The sequence below is a fragment of the Lytechinus pictus genome, chromosome 1 (genome assembly GCF_037042905.1).
Source record: "Lytechinus pictus isolate F3 Inbred chromosome 1, Lp3.0, whole genome shotgun sequence".
Taxonomy (NCBI): Eukaryota; Metazoa; Echinodermata; class Echinoidea; order Temnopleuroida; family Toxopneustidae; genus Lytechinus; species Lytechinus pictus.
Genome location: NC_087245.1, coordinates 24,485,469 through 24,500,156, shown reverse-complemented (window position 1 = coordinate 24,500,156; position 14,688 = coordinate 24,485,469). Strand labels below are relative to the sequence as shown.

The window sequence follows — 14,688 nt, the reverse complement described above, 5'->3', positions numbered from 1 at the left end:
TGTGCAGCTGCATAGTGTGTACAGATAGTAATTAAATATCCATTTTATCACCAAATTATATCTTTAAAACATGATATGTTAATATTGTCATTTGTATAACCAATCTCAACGATGATAAAGAGATTATAATTTTTCAAAATTTCAGATGAAGTAGGCACATTCATGATGATTTACGAGTTACATATGCTAAGAATCATTGTATCTATCAATATATATTGAAACCGTTTGCCTACATTCTTTTATTTTGTTTCATTTTTTTCATATGATATGAAAATGGTTAAACAGTCATTCTTTCTATCAGGACATTATTGTTGAAAATGAAGTACATCGAAAACTTCGTTGAATCTTCTTTTTTTAAGACGAAAAGGGGAATGACCAGGAAGCGGTTTGACATCACACCCCCCCCCCCCCAATAAAGCAAAGGACTGAAGCTAGCCTTGATAAATCTTTTCAGATCAAGGCAAAAATAAGACCATGTAATTTACTGCAACTTTCGAAGTTTAGATTTGTGTGTAGTATGCAATATACAATGATTTGGAAAATAGATTTGTGATTGTTTAGACTGCGTCACAGTGAGGAAAAGCTGGTAACCAGTTCCAGTCTCCCGGGGAGCCCTGGCCAATCATGTGAACTGTCATGCGTCATCAACTTTCGAAAATACGATACCTGTCTGCTCCCTGCCTGTGTGATCTTACCAACAAACATCAATATTTTGTGTCTCTCCTAATCTTATCCATAAATCCATTTTCAATGCTGTTTACAATTCTTAGCATCTCAGAAGATCCGATGATTTTCTTTCTTGCCGTTTGTTTCTCATTCTTTTCCCACTTTTCCAATGACGTTTCTACGGAATTGGAATTTTTTGACTCACTTCATTTCCCTTTACAGTTCAACGTATACACCTACTCTTTCGGACAAATGTTGAAACAAGGGTGCAGTGCAGATCACTTTTTTTAAATACATAAGAACTATTAACGGGAAACATGGCTTCCTGACAATGACTGTTATCCCATTGGACACATGCATATCCATGTGTCCAACAAGATCACCTTTAATCCATTTTTATAATAGGAAAACATGGCATATCCGTTTGTCTTATCAATGTTTTCCCGAGGTCAACGTTAATCTGTTATGTAACTTCGACCGGATTTCATGTTTTATGTACTTTCAAGAAAAAGTGATCTATACAGCACCATGGTTTCTTCTGACGAACATGGTAATCAATTTTTTTTTTGAAGGAAACGTTTGTCAATTTCCTTCAATTGAATGGACGTGAAATATGATAACGGCACTGGTTCTTAATTACGAAACACTTGATAAAAAGATACAGTTGGCACGGCCATGGGCTAGGAAATGTATTCGTGGCGCCAATATCAACACGTCAGAAGTCATGTGACCTGAAGGCACCCTCTCATTCAAGTGGCTGTTTATATTAGTCTTTTCAGTCGAAGCAAAGAACAGGGGCGTTCTATAGGCTGTGCTTAGCCCTGGAATTCTGACCGAAGGAGCATTCCATTATACTCTCTCTCTCCCCCCTAACCTTGGACTGGGTGGCGTTATCACAGACTGACAGTTTTATGAATCTTTCATTCACTTTCCATTGTCCGGAAGGTATCATAAACAATCTTGAAATGAGGTTGTAATTTTTATATACGATTTTGAGGAGCAATAGTCTTAAACAGCCATAACTTAGTCTGCAGGCACAGACCCTGATTGAAATTTTGATCAACAAGTGTGACTGCACGCAAAGACTAGCACATACAAAACTTGTTGTTTCAATTCAGTACACAAGGCGTGAGTAGGCGGCATATTCAGACTCTTAACTCGAGTTAAAGTAGTGGTCACACCGCCAGAACTTTGCTGGAGCGGTAAAAAAAAATCATCACCACTCGTTACCGTTCACCACCGTTTAACAAAACTTGGCCACCGTTAGGGCAACGCCGTATTCGCTCGGCCACCGCTGATGGTCCCTTCTACCGCTCCGAGAGTTTTGAGCTGCACAAAATATTGCGAGCGGTGAGGAGCGGGCCATTTTCCGCTCCCGCAACGTTCGTTAGGATACTTCTCTTTCTTCATTCCATTCCATTCTTCTCCACAGCCACAACTCATTACGAAGTTCTTTCCACATTGCAAGGAGTGAATGCATCATCTCAGCCACAGTGGCATTTATTTGTTGTCATTAACATTAGACTTGTAAACTAAGAACCGATTCTGCTCCCGATGACGATTCCGCCCAGTGAGGCAGTGACCAAGCGTTCCCAGTATAATGGTATCTGCATACACAGTGAAGAGGATAGGAGGAAGTAGACATCCTTAACTAACTCCTTTCTTTTTTACAGGTTTGGTGTTATATTCACTGTCCCCACCTCTCCAGATTCCGGGGGCATTGATTCTTCCAACTTACTCCAAGATATTTAAACATCCCCAAATAGTTTGACAGAGTTCACTCGTTCAAACGCTTTCACATCTATACTCTGCGGCCTTGGCCTATAGAGGTCTAGCTTCAAATCCAAATTAATCAGACCCTAGTAAACTTTAAGTTTTCTCCATCTTTATGACACCTAAAATTTGTATGGCAAATCCTCCCTAAAGTTTAGAAGAGTATTTGGTCATGTTTGTTTCATCATTTTCCTTGGTAATGTGAGCATTTACATCAGTTCGTAAATCCAAATTTACACATAATCTCACCAATAGGTTTACACTTCCCCTTTTAAGTTCTTTAGAAATACTGTTGGTTAGGCATCTAATCTTGATTTCTTTCTATACTTATTGTCCTCACAAAGTTCATAGCTGGAATTTCAAGGTGAGCTCGTCTCATGCTGATATGCCATCGCTCCATTATTCTATTTGCATTATCTGCTTTTGCATCTTTGCCATGTATATTTTAGAATTAAAGTAATACTTTTGTTCTCCAATCTGATTGAATCTTTGACAAATCTGTCAATCTGTTTGCAGATTTGCCGTCAATTTATTGGCTGGCAATATTTTGGAGATCTGTTTTTCATCTTGACTTTTTTTCCTCACACTTTGGAATCTCTCAAAATGATGAGGTGGTCATATGTATTCTGTTTCCCAAAATGTCCTTCGAGTATAAGAGAATTCCGTGTTCTTCTTTTTTGACATTGGCTGGTTGGAAGAGTATCTCTTGTTGATTAGGCATTTAGGTTCATCACGATCAATCTGTCAGAAATGCTATAAGTCGCAACATTTACTGCGTGTGCATTCCTGAAAGGACGAATACTGCCCCTTTCTGCTTTATTCTGAAAATAATTTCGAAGGTATTCAAAGTGGTATGTTCGGTGATCTCTCCCATCCCAAGCCTGTTGGTTTTTAAAATTTCGATGTTTTCCATTATTGTACCGTCCAATCCGTCTTCATCGATTCTCCAGCTTCCAGTCATGTTCATGGTCCTATTGTTCCGTATTCAGTGTGTTTCTTGACATTCACAGCATGAAAGTGGGGATTCCGATGAAATACTACGTTTGTAGCATTACAACTGGCCCAACATATATAGGCCACTGCCTTGCTGACTCTATCTGTTCTTCATGTCCGCGCTCTAGTGTTTTTCATAGTACTGTTTATCGAATTCTGAAATCTGTCTGTACAAATTTTTATCAAATTCGTTTTGAATAAAGCAGTACGATTTTCAGTTTTTATCTGCCTTGGGTAGCCATTGGCTGACCAGCTACTCATCCACAGTTTGACAGGTATAAATGTAAGTCCCAAATCCTGTTTTAGGTGTTCACCTACTCACCAGATATTAGGTTTAGGACCACCCGGCCATGAAACAGGTAGTACTGGGTTACATGGTTACCAGTAGCAGGAAAACCTGACCTGACTTGATCAATCAGCATGGTCGATTCGACGCATTATAATCCTATTCCTTTATCATAATCTATATTACAATACAATACGATGAATAATCTTGAACACAATGCCTCATTATGCATAATGATTCCCAACCATGAGGCACATAATGGATATATTCTGTCGTATTTAACTCCAAGGTTATAGGAAAAACGAAGCTGTTTGAACAAATTTAAGTACTGCTTGAAGAGAGGCTCGTTTAATCTTGGAAAAAACTTTTAAAAAAAATGAAAAAAAGGAAGTGTTATTCACAAGTCACATAGATTCATAAATATATGATAATCATCCATTGTGTAACAGCTATCGTAAGGAACATAATTATGTTTGTTTCCCAAAGTGATCAAAATAAAGATCAAAATCTGCAATCAGTCATGAAAATCATGTTTTTGATCTTTAGTCGGTGCTACTCCGTGTCTAGTTCTAGGACATATACCCCTCGGCCAATCACATTATGATGGTTTAGAATGTTACAACAGAAGGTTTTAACGTGCCATTGATAGCAAATTCAGTGATTTGTACGATTGTTTGTAAATAATAACCACGTGGAATCAATCGTAAAAGCAAAATAAACAAAAACAGCCCTAAGATCATTGGGGAAGCTTTACGATAGGGAACTCAGATAGAAAATAGAAAAAGACCAGTATTCTTAAAATCGTATTTTTTTCTTTACGTTGCCAAGAAAGAGCCGTTGAATAAACTCGTAAGTCTGAACCCCCCCTCCCAGACCAAAAAACACCCTGAATCTTGGAAGAACTTCATGTTGTGTATTTTTCGATGACGCAAATTATTAACGTAACACCGTTAGAATTGCGAGAGATTAAAGGGCCATTAATGTGTATTTGACAGGCTGGGGTGGTTCACATTGATGCACATTTAATAACTTCAAATGTGTCAGAAATCATTTCCAGAAACGTCCAAAGATGCTACCAAAGGACGAATAACAAACCACAACTTCGATAAACCAAAACCATGGATAAACACTCCTGGCAAAATAAAATGTACATGTCTTTGTCACTACTAAAGTTGACCGAATGGATAAACACTTTTGGCCATTTCGACGACATTCACAGAAAAAGGAGTATGAAATAATGACTTTTCTTTCAGGTTCTTATAAGATGAGGTATTACTTACAATGTGCTAAAATATTTCACCGATGACAAATCGAATTGATCCCCCAAAGGATCAGAAGTGTATATTTCAAGAGGGTGCCATCACCATTTCGTATTTTTTTCATGAATATGTACCTTCTACTTTTCTAGTTTAGTTTTATGAATTTATTTGAACTGGATATATATTTTTTTTAATTTCTTTAAATTGCCTTATAATTATTCCAGAACTAGCTATGAGCTTAGATTTTTTTAAACCAGCTGGGAACTTAAAAGTATACTATGTCTAAAAATGAACACGTTTATTTCATTTGTCTACAGCTATGTCGAAAAGAGGATCAGTAAAACATCTTGGCCTTGCTAATGTTGACAACTGGAGAATGATGAAGAATGTGAACAGGCTGAGGAATCTCCTGAACAGTGGCAAGCGATCAGACCAGCAGATGGAGTCCTAATAAAGCAGGTGAGTGATTTGAAGATTGATCCAATCAAAGATGGCCGAGAGGGCGTCCTTCACTGTCCATTCCCTTTACCGTCTCTGCATTGAACAATTGAACAAGTGCTTATCAAGAATTACAAGGACACTGCTAGAGAGAGAGGGGGGTATTTTGAAATCTGCTAATTGGTTTCCATGCCATTAACATTAACTGAGATAATGCTTTGAGAAAAGTATGTCGTGTCAATAATTTGATTTAAATTATTTTACCACCGATTTCTATCGGACATGGTTGCTCGGTGGTATAGCGCCCGCCTCATGAACATGAGGTCGTAAGTGCGATCCTCGGCCGAGTCATACCACATACTTAAATTTTGATCTTCTGAAGTATTGTCAGGCGCTTGACGTTTTAGAATGGAGAAGAGTAATATAGCATTAGGTTATGCATGGCCCGCTGTGAGAGCAGTGTTCTGTCAGCAGTGAAAAATTGTCTACTATCTTTTCTGATTCTTACACAAGCTTTTAAAGTGTTTCAAATTGATGAAAGTGTACTATGAGAGCCTTTCAAAAATAAAATTCTCGCCATTTTTCCCATCATCCCCCTCCCTGGATCCGCGCCCGTCCCACTAAAACAAAACTGTCAATGACCGAAAGGACCCCAGGCTGAAGACTTGTCCTTTATTCGCTGGCTCCACTGATGCATTGACTGTCATTTCTTTTAACAACTTAGGGATCAGCAAAATATAATCATTTCCTAACATGCCTAAGAAATCTGACGAGAAATGTGTCTTTTGAAAATTTATTTACTTGATTACTATTTTTTTTTACTTTTTGCCTGTAAATTTTACCTCTCTTTCCTTTTAATTTTTTCAGATGTATTTCGTCATTCTCTTTCTTTCTTTTCTTGTCATTATTACTTGCAGATCGCTACACCATCGACACCTTTTTACAACAAAGACTAAACACATTCCTGACCTTTTCGTTCGATCCGTCTGCCATATTTCATTAGATCACTGGCTTCGAAATTATTCCTCTTCCCTCCCAATTCCATTATCCATTATATTTAATGATCCACGGTGGAAAAATCATCCGGATATAAGGAAGAGATGATGTTCATACTAATGACTTACAGTGAGCAGCTAACGCCTACGACTGAATACATTATTCCAGCATAACACGATATAAAGGCATGTTTGAATTTCTCAAAATAATGTAGAAGTATACTTTTCTAGTTTTCATAGAAGAATTTTTGAATATTAAACGGTTTCACTTGATAGGAGTCTAAGTGTACAATTTAGCTGCAGTTTTGATACTTTTTTGTCCCTTTCCTTCATTGTATGAAATGAAACAAAATAACTGAATACTAGAAAGTAGAATATTTGTAATCTAGGTGTTTTTTTTTAAATAAAAGCTGCATCATCTCTGTTGGCTTACTCTGATTGTAATGATATTTATCAGAGATATACCGTCCTGGGATAGATTAATGAAAGATTAGGGTATGTTTGCTCCGTTCGGATAAACGTGTTACTTTTATAGACATTTTAGACAACCATATTGAATTCACACAAATACATAATTATTCTAGAGGCAGGCACCCCGAATGTTTATATTAATGAATAAGTACTAGATGGTATGTATATATTCAAATGCAAATAAGCTGTATATGAAAGATTGCTATTTGTGAATATAACATGAAGTTTAAAAAGTGTAATTAGTCTGACAAATTTGGTATATAAATCTAATAAAACTTGCTAGAGGTATGGTCCCATTTAAAACACAGATGTGCTATGATGATAGAATATATTGCTATTTTAAGTTATCCTCACCGGTTTTAATTTCATGCTCTATGTTTGAAAATGACAATAATATAAAGATAAATACACCAAAACCAAATTTTATGAAGAACTCCACGCTGCTTGTTTCCTTTCACATAAAATTGATGTTTGATCAATAGCAGTGTTATATCAAACATGAAGTATAAAATAATGCAACTTACAGAAAGATCCTTAAGTTAACCGATTAAATTGACAAATGTTACACATGGTTTTATTTTTCATACTCTGTGAACATTTATAAGCATTGTGATAGGCCGATACGCCGAACGTTATTATATGTCAGTACTTTCATTTCATTATCAAAACAAATAAAGCATTTTTTTGCGTGATAGAAGCAAATTGAATAGATGGAGGCTGTTACGTTATAATGATATAAGAGTGCCTACTGTAAAAAAAAAAAGATGACAATTGAGAATTTTCTTTGATATTTTGGTCAACAATAAAATATCCCTTTTAATGCAAAGACAAATAAAAAGAGCTCGGAACAATTAATAAATTACTGTATATTATTAATCGATGTTTTGCAGTGTTTTTTATCATTTGTGTTCGAATTTTACAAGTGAACTTCATCGTGTGATTAATTTACAATTGTGCTTAAAAGTTAGTGAACCCCACCACAAAATGCACTCCTTCGTACCGAGTGTTGAATGTAGACAACAACACTTCTATGTTCGGCGAGCCCAGAGAAACAAAGCTTGTGATGTTTTATCACCTGACTTAACAATTAAATAGCTAAAACATGACAGAACGTGAACATTTTAAATATGTTCATTTTCTGATGAGGTTCACTAACTTTTGAGCACCACCGTATGTAATTTTGATAAAAACGAAACAAAAGCAATTTTACATTTCACATTTGAAAAGAGATTTAAGCTTTACATTTACATTTGACACTAAACATGCTGATCTTGCCTTCGTAGGAGACAAGCGAGAGGAAAAGTGTTATCAAAAGCATCTCCACATTCAAATGATACATACTACCCACTACTTAAAAAAAAATACGTTTCCCACGGAAAAGTCATCACAGTTTACAAATTGGTTCATCATTAGAATGGGAGAATGCTGGCGTGCTTAAAGTAGAGATGGATATCTATTAATAGCTTCCTTCACGCTTGAACTTTTTAAATAATATATTAAAGTCTGAATTATGATAGCCTATCCGATTGTCGCGTCGATACAATACTATAGTGAAACTGAAAATACAGTGACGTCATTTTGACGATGTGTCCTTGTTGGCTGTGTGTGGTTTAATGAGCAGAACTATGGGGTGGAGTCCTGTTGACAAGAAAATGAGGGCAAGAGACCGTTTTCAGCATAATAGCATAATTAGCGAATTACATTGAACGAATTATTACAATAATATAGTTGAAATACCACGCTTTAAAATAACAACGATGATTTAACAAAAACATTACATATTTCATACCCCTCCCCATACTTCCCCCTTAAATGGATGGTCCGGGCTGAAAATATTTATATCTAAATTAATAGAGTAAAATTCACAAAGCAAATGCTGAAAATTTCATCGAAATCGGATAAAGAATAACGAATTGAATTTTAAAGTTTATCAATATTTTGTGAAAACAGTTAAATTCATATCGTTATGAATATTCATAAGGTGGGCTGATGATCTCATATCTCCACTTCCCTTTTTCTTATGTTATTACATGAAATCATAATTGTTTCAATTTTCCATACATGTTTAAATGATGTGTCTCCATTATGATAAACTTAGTTGCGGGAATAAATAACTAACGCATTTAATCAGTTGTCAATCCAAGTGTTTTAGATCTTGGTAGAACAATTTCGAATAAACCTAATTTCATAATACAAAAGGACAAGTGGGAATATGACATCATCAACCCAACGAAAGAATATTCACGAAGACATGACTAGAATGGTTTCACCGGAATATTGAAAATCTTTAAAATTCAATATAAACTTCGTTATTTGTTATCCGATTTTGATCAAATTTTCAGTATTTTACTCTCTGACTGTGAATTTTACTCTATTTATTGAGATATAAATATCTCCAGCCTGGACCATCCCTTTAATAATATTGGCGAATGGTGTCAATTACGTTAATGTATCAGGTAGCAAGGAGAACATGTCCATTGTCGAAACCATAATGGTATTCTCAATTCCTGGGCGCTGTATTCATAAGCTTTTTATAGCCCCCATTTTTTAAGGGAGGTATTCTATTCCTAAAATTGGACTAATAGTAACATTACATATCATTATAACCGCGATTATTTGTAAGTTTCCCTGCGAAAATAAGCCAATTTTTGCGGCGTATGCCTATGTGGGGGAAGGAGAAACGAGGGGGAAGGTATGGGATAATGTAAGGGTGTGTAAGAGTGTGTATGGGTGCATGTGCTGGTGTGTTTGTGGGTGCGGATGGGGGAGGGTGTGCACGTATGTGTGGGTTGAGGTTTATTCCATGAACGTCAATGAGAGTCACCAAGTTTTATTTACTTTTCTTGCGGGCCATTTAAAATAATATTTATTTTTGCTTGTCACGATCCCGCCCACCACTCTGCCACGACGGCCATGCAAATGATTGTCTAGGGTATTAACTCTGACAAACAGAAAAAGAAAATGACTCTAGCTCTGAATGCTGATAAGCGTGGAGCGCGCCTGGAAAATAATTCGAATGTTGTAATGAAGGAAAAATATCCAAAGGGGGTAACCACTGCGCAACATCAACAAAATCACCACCACTACAAGCATCGTCATCTTCTTGAACCACATCATCATAATCACCAACACCACCACCTCCATATCCACCGTCATCACCATTACCATCAACTTATTCCTAATTATATCAGATCCAGAGAGCAACAGACTCTCTTTGTTCTACAACTTTATCGTTCTACGCCATGCTGATGGAGATCAGCTTTGCAATTTCCTGCCACACGTCTTTGGCAAATCTCTTCCAATAGCACGAATAACATGCCTCATTGACTTATCTACATGTATGAAAAAATACATATACATGTACACAATTAAATCATGCAAATGAAACATTGAATTAAATTCCATGTAAGACGATTTACTCTCCATCATCATTCTTCATTATATTCTTCTTCTTCTTACAATGTACTTTTTTTCTTTCTTTTGTTTTTCTTCTTCTTCATTTTCTTATTCTCCTTCGTCTTCTTCTTCTTCTCTTTCTTTTTTTCTTCTTCTCATTCATCTTCTTCTTCCACCTCTTTTTCTTCCTCCTCCTCCTCTAATTCTTCTTTTTCTCCTTCTTCGTCTTCTTCTTCTTCGCATTCTTCTTCTTCGTCCTCCTACTCCTTCTCTCCTCTTCTTTTTCTCCTTCTTCCTCCTCTTCTTCTTCTATTTCTTTTTTCCCCTTCTTCTTAATTTGTTTCTTTGAAGTCCATATTCGTTACGTGTGATTAACCGTAAAATCATTTCACGAAAGACACATAATAAATATGAATTTTAAGAAATAAAATAATATTTATCATTATCCCATTGAGTTGCCAAATGCGTACAACTTGTTTGCATGCATTATATCATATGGTTCTACTTTTCTGCCAACTCTATAACAACTGATAATTATCCAGACTCCTCTACTACACAAATTGATTTTTTTTTCTAAATTGAAATAATAAATCATGAAACCCCCAGCAATGTCAACTCAACAGATTATAATGAACTAAACGAAACAACTCATAACAAAGCGGTGGGAGAACGGGGGGGGGGGGGGGGGTTCCATGAAACAATCAGTTTGTGATTTTCACTGACAAATATTATTATTTATATATTACTGAAATACTTGCATCTGATTGCACTCTCAAAATGTTGGGCAACATACTGACCACACAACAATTGGTTAAACTAGAAATTTGACGTGTCCAAAGGACACAGATGCCCCCGCTTAACATGATCAGAAATTCATTCAATATTTCTATGACTGAACTTAATATCGAGCAGAAACCAATATGCATACCTATAATGAAAAATTTAGACCTTTGAACCAACTCGCATATATAATAAGCAGTGACCTTTGACCTTTTACCTGCGGACTCCGAATTCGAACTTAGCCTGTATTTTGGTATCATCTACCTACACACCAAAGTTTTTTAAAATCCATTAAATATCTTTTGAGTTATTGCGCGGGAACCAACTTGCATATTTGATGAGCTGTAACCTTTGACCTGCGGACTCCGAATTTAAAATTAGCCTGTATTTTGGTGTCATCTACCTACACACCAAAAAAAATAAAAAAATAAAATCCATTAAATATTTTTCGAGTTATTGCGCGGAAACCAACTCGCATATTTAATGAGCTGTTACCTTTGACCTGCGGACTCCAAATTCGAACTTAGCTTGTATTTTGGCGTCAAATCTTTAAAATCCATTAAATATTTTTCGAGTTATTGCGCGGAAACCAACTTGCATATTTAATGAGCTTTGACCTATGACCTCCGGACTCGAAATTCGAACTTAGCCTGTATTTTGGTGTCATTTACCTAGCACTATATAGGCCTACGCACCAAACAATTTTTAAAATCCATTAAATATTTTTCGAGTTATTGCGCGGAAACCAACTTGCATATTTAATGAGCTTTGACCTATGACCTCCGGACTCGAAATTCGAACTTAGCCTGTATTTTGGTGTCATTTACCTAGCACTATATAGGCCTACGCACCAAACAATTTTTAAAATCCATTAAATATTTTTCGAGTTATTGCGCGGAAACCAACTCGCATATTTAATGAGCTGTGACATTTGACCTGCGGACTCCAAATTCGGACTTAGCTTGTATTTTGGCGTCAAATCTTTAAAATCCATTAAATATTTTTCGAGTTATTGCGCGGAAACCAACTTGCATATTTAATGAGCTTTGACCTATGACCTCCGGACTCGAAATTCGAACTTAGCCTGTATTTTGGTGTCATTTACCTAGTACTATATACACACCAAACAATTTCTAAAATCCATTAAATATTTTTCGAGTTATTGCGCGGAAACCAACTCGCATATTTAATGAGCTGTGACCTTTGATCTTTGACCTCCGGACTCGGAATTTGAACTTGGCCTGTATTTTGGTGTCATCTACCGACACACTAAACCTTTTCAAAATCCATTCAATATTTTTCGAGTTATTGCGCGGAAACCAAGTGGGGGGCGGACGGACGGACAGGGGCAACACTTAATGCCCCCTCCGGACTTCGTCTGCGGGGGCATAAAAATTGATCCAACTCTGGGTAGCTTTCACCCAAAGCACACATAATTGGTTTAAAACTACCCAGCATTGGATAATGTTTTAACCATTTGTTGTGTGGACAATCATGTTGCCCAACATCTTTAAGAGTGTGGGTGGGAGTAAAATTGTTAGTGAAAAAACACTGATAAGAGGCTACATGAAACACTCCCCAGAACATGACTTGACTGTTCATGGGAGGTTTACGCCCTTTGAAAATAACCACGGGAGCAAAAAAACAATTTTATAAAACGATATGCATATTTTTTTGAAATGGCAAACTCCAAGTGAACAACAATTCGATAATGAACAAAATGGGGGAGGGGTGGAGATATACTCGCTATAAAACGTTTCTATAAAGCAGAAATTGGTCATGATTGGGATGGATGAAGAAAACGATGGTTCGCTAGACTCGCCACTCCTTTGAGTGTATAACCGAAGAAAATCTTGAAAATTGATAGATTGGATTTATACCGTGACGTAGGGCGGAGAAAATTCTCAAGAATGGAAATGGTATCCTCCAAAGGGAAATGTATCATTGAAATGATAAAGAGAATGAGGACATGGATGTGAGTGTGGTGATTGGTTGCACTGTTGTAAGGTGGAACGATCAACGTATTTGGTTTCGTAGAGGCATCGGTATAGGTTTGAAGGTCACCAACCCCACCAATGCTGTCCGCGAACCAACATGACGTGAGAGCTCAGGAAATTAACATTTAAGATAAGAAAGAAAATAATTTAAAAAATCGAAACATAACGATATGGTTTGTACGAAATATGAAATATCCTGTAGGAGATGAAGACAAGTTGAGATTTTCGAAGGCGGAAGAGAAAGAAGAAATGAGGAGAGATATCAATCGTCAGACCAGGGGGAGAAGAAAGGTGGAGGGGGGGGGAGGGACCAAGAGGAGAATAGAGATGGAACAACGATGGAAACATTCACTGTTAAAAAGGTTGGGCAAAAAGGGCCCAATTTTTAACCATCGCTGGGCAACAAACTGTTCACGCAACTATTGGTTAAAATCTGTCCAAATTGGGTTATAAAAATAATAAATAACAATCTACCAGAATGTGATTGGTTAACAGTGTATATAAGGTATGTACACTGTTAGAAAAAAACAGAAGATTTTACAGAAGAAAAAAAAAGATTTTACAGAAAGAAATAACCAAATCATTCTGTAAATTGTTATAACAGGAAAGATTTTTTACAAATTTTCTACAATTTTACAGAACAGGTCGGTTTTTTAAAAGGGGGAAAACAGTCTTATTACAATAATTTTTTAAAGTTACATACACCAAATACCAATTTTCTGTTATTTTTCACAATTGCATGTAAGATTACACAGTGCAGTAAGATTACAGGTGTTCTCGAGACTCTGCTGCAGGAATTTTTGTTTTTTTTTTAAGTAGAGATTTTCTAACAGTGTAAGACCAGTATGTATATTGGGTATGTCAGACCAGCCCTAGAGTATTGTGTACCTCTTTTCGCTGCGTCTCTTACTTTGAAACATATAAAAGTTATTGAAACTGCCCAGAAAAGAGCATGCAAGATAATATTAGGAACAAAGTATGTATCATATGACCTTAAATTTGACATCACTTGAAAGTCGAAGAGTAAAACTTACCACAGATTTCGCTTTAAAATGAGAAATTAATCAATTGTACAAAAACTGGTTACCTCCACTGGAAACAAACGCTTTCAATTAACGACATATAAATAGATATAAGGAAATTCCATGTAAAACAAAAAGATATCAGAACCGTGCTCTTCCAAGTCTGACAAGATTATTAAATAAGTACTAAAGTAAATAAGTCTGCATTGTGTGTATTAAATGAATATGCAACATTGTTTTATCTATCATATTTTCTATCCATTTTAACTCCATTTTTAACTGCACATATGTAATTCTAATTTGTATATTTATTGTTAATCTTAATAATTTTGATTATTTTTATATGTTGACATTGCGTAAACATGTACAATTCAGTCTGTGACTGCCAATCATGTTTTTACCAACATACATCACCCAACAGAGTAGACAGTATGTTGCCCAGCATTTTAAGTTTGTGGAATAAAAATAAATGTGAAATAATGAAACATAGGAGGCCTATACATGTACATTTCTCTCAAATTGATCTAACACACATAAACCATCTCGATCTCTCTCTCTTCCCCTCACTTTACACAGCAAAAACTGTGGTGTTAACCGGTGTACATAGAGGAC

The 14,688-nt window shown here is 36.1% G+C and overlaps 1 long non-coding RNA gene across 1 annotated transcript; it reads left to right on the top strand.

The window, feature by feature from the left end:
- Window positions 1-5,293: 5,293 nt before the first annotated feature.
- On the top strand, window positions 5,294-7,757 carry LOC129272970 (uncharacterized). Its single transcript, XR_008585782.2, has 2 exons — window positions 5,294-5,436; window positions 6,333-7,757. It is a non-coding gene; the product is annotated as an uncharacterized LOC129272970 (long non-coding RNA).
- Window positions 7,758-14,688: the final 6,931 nt, after the last annotated feature.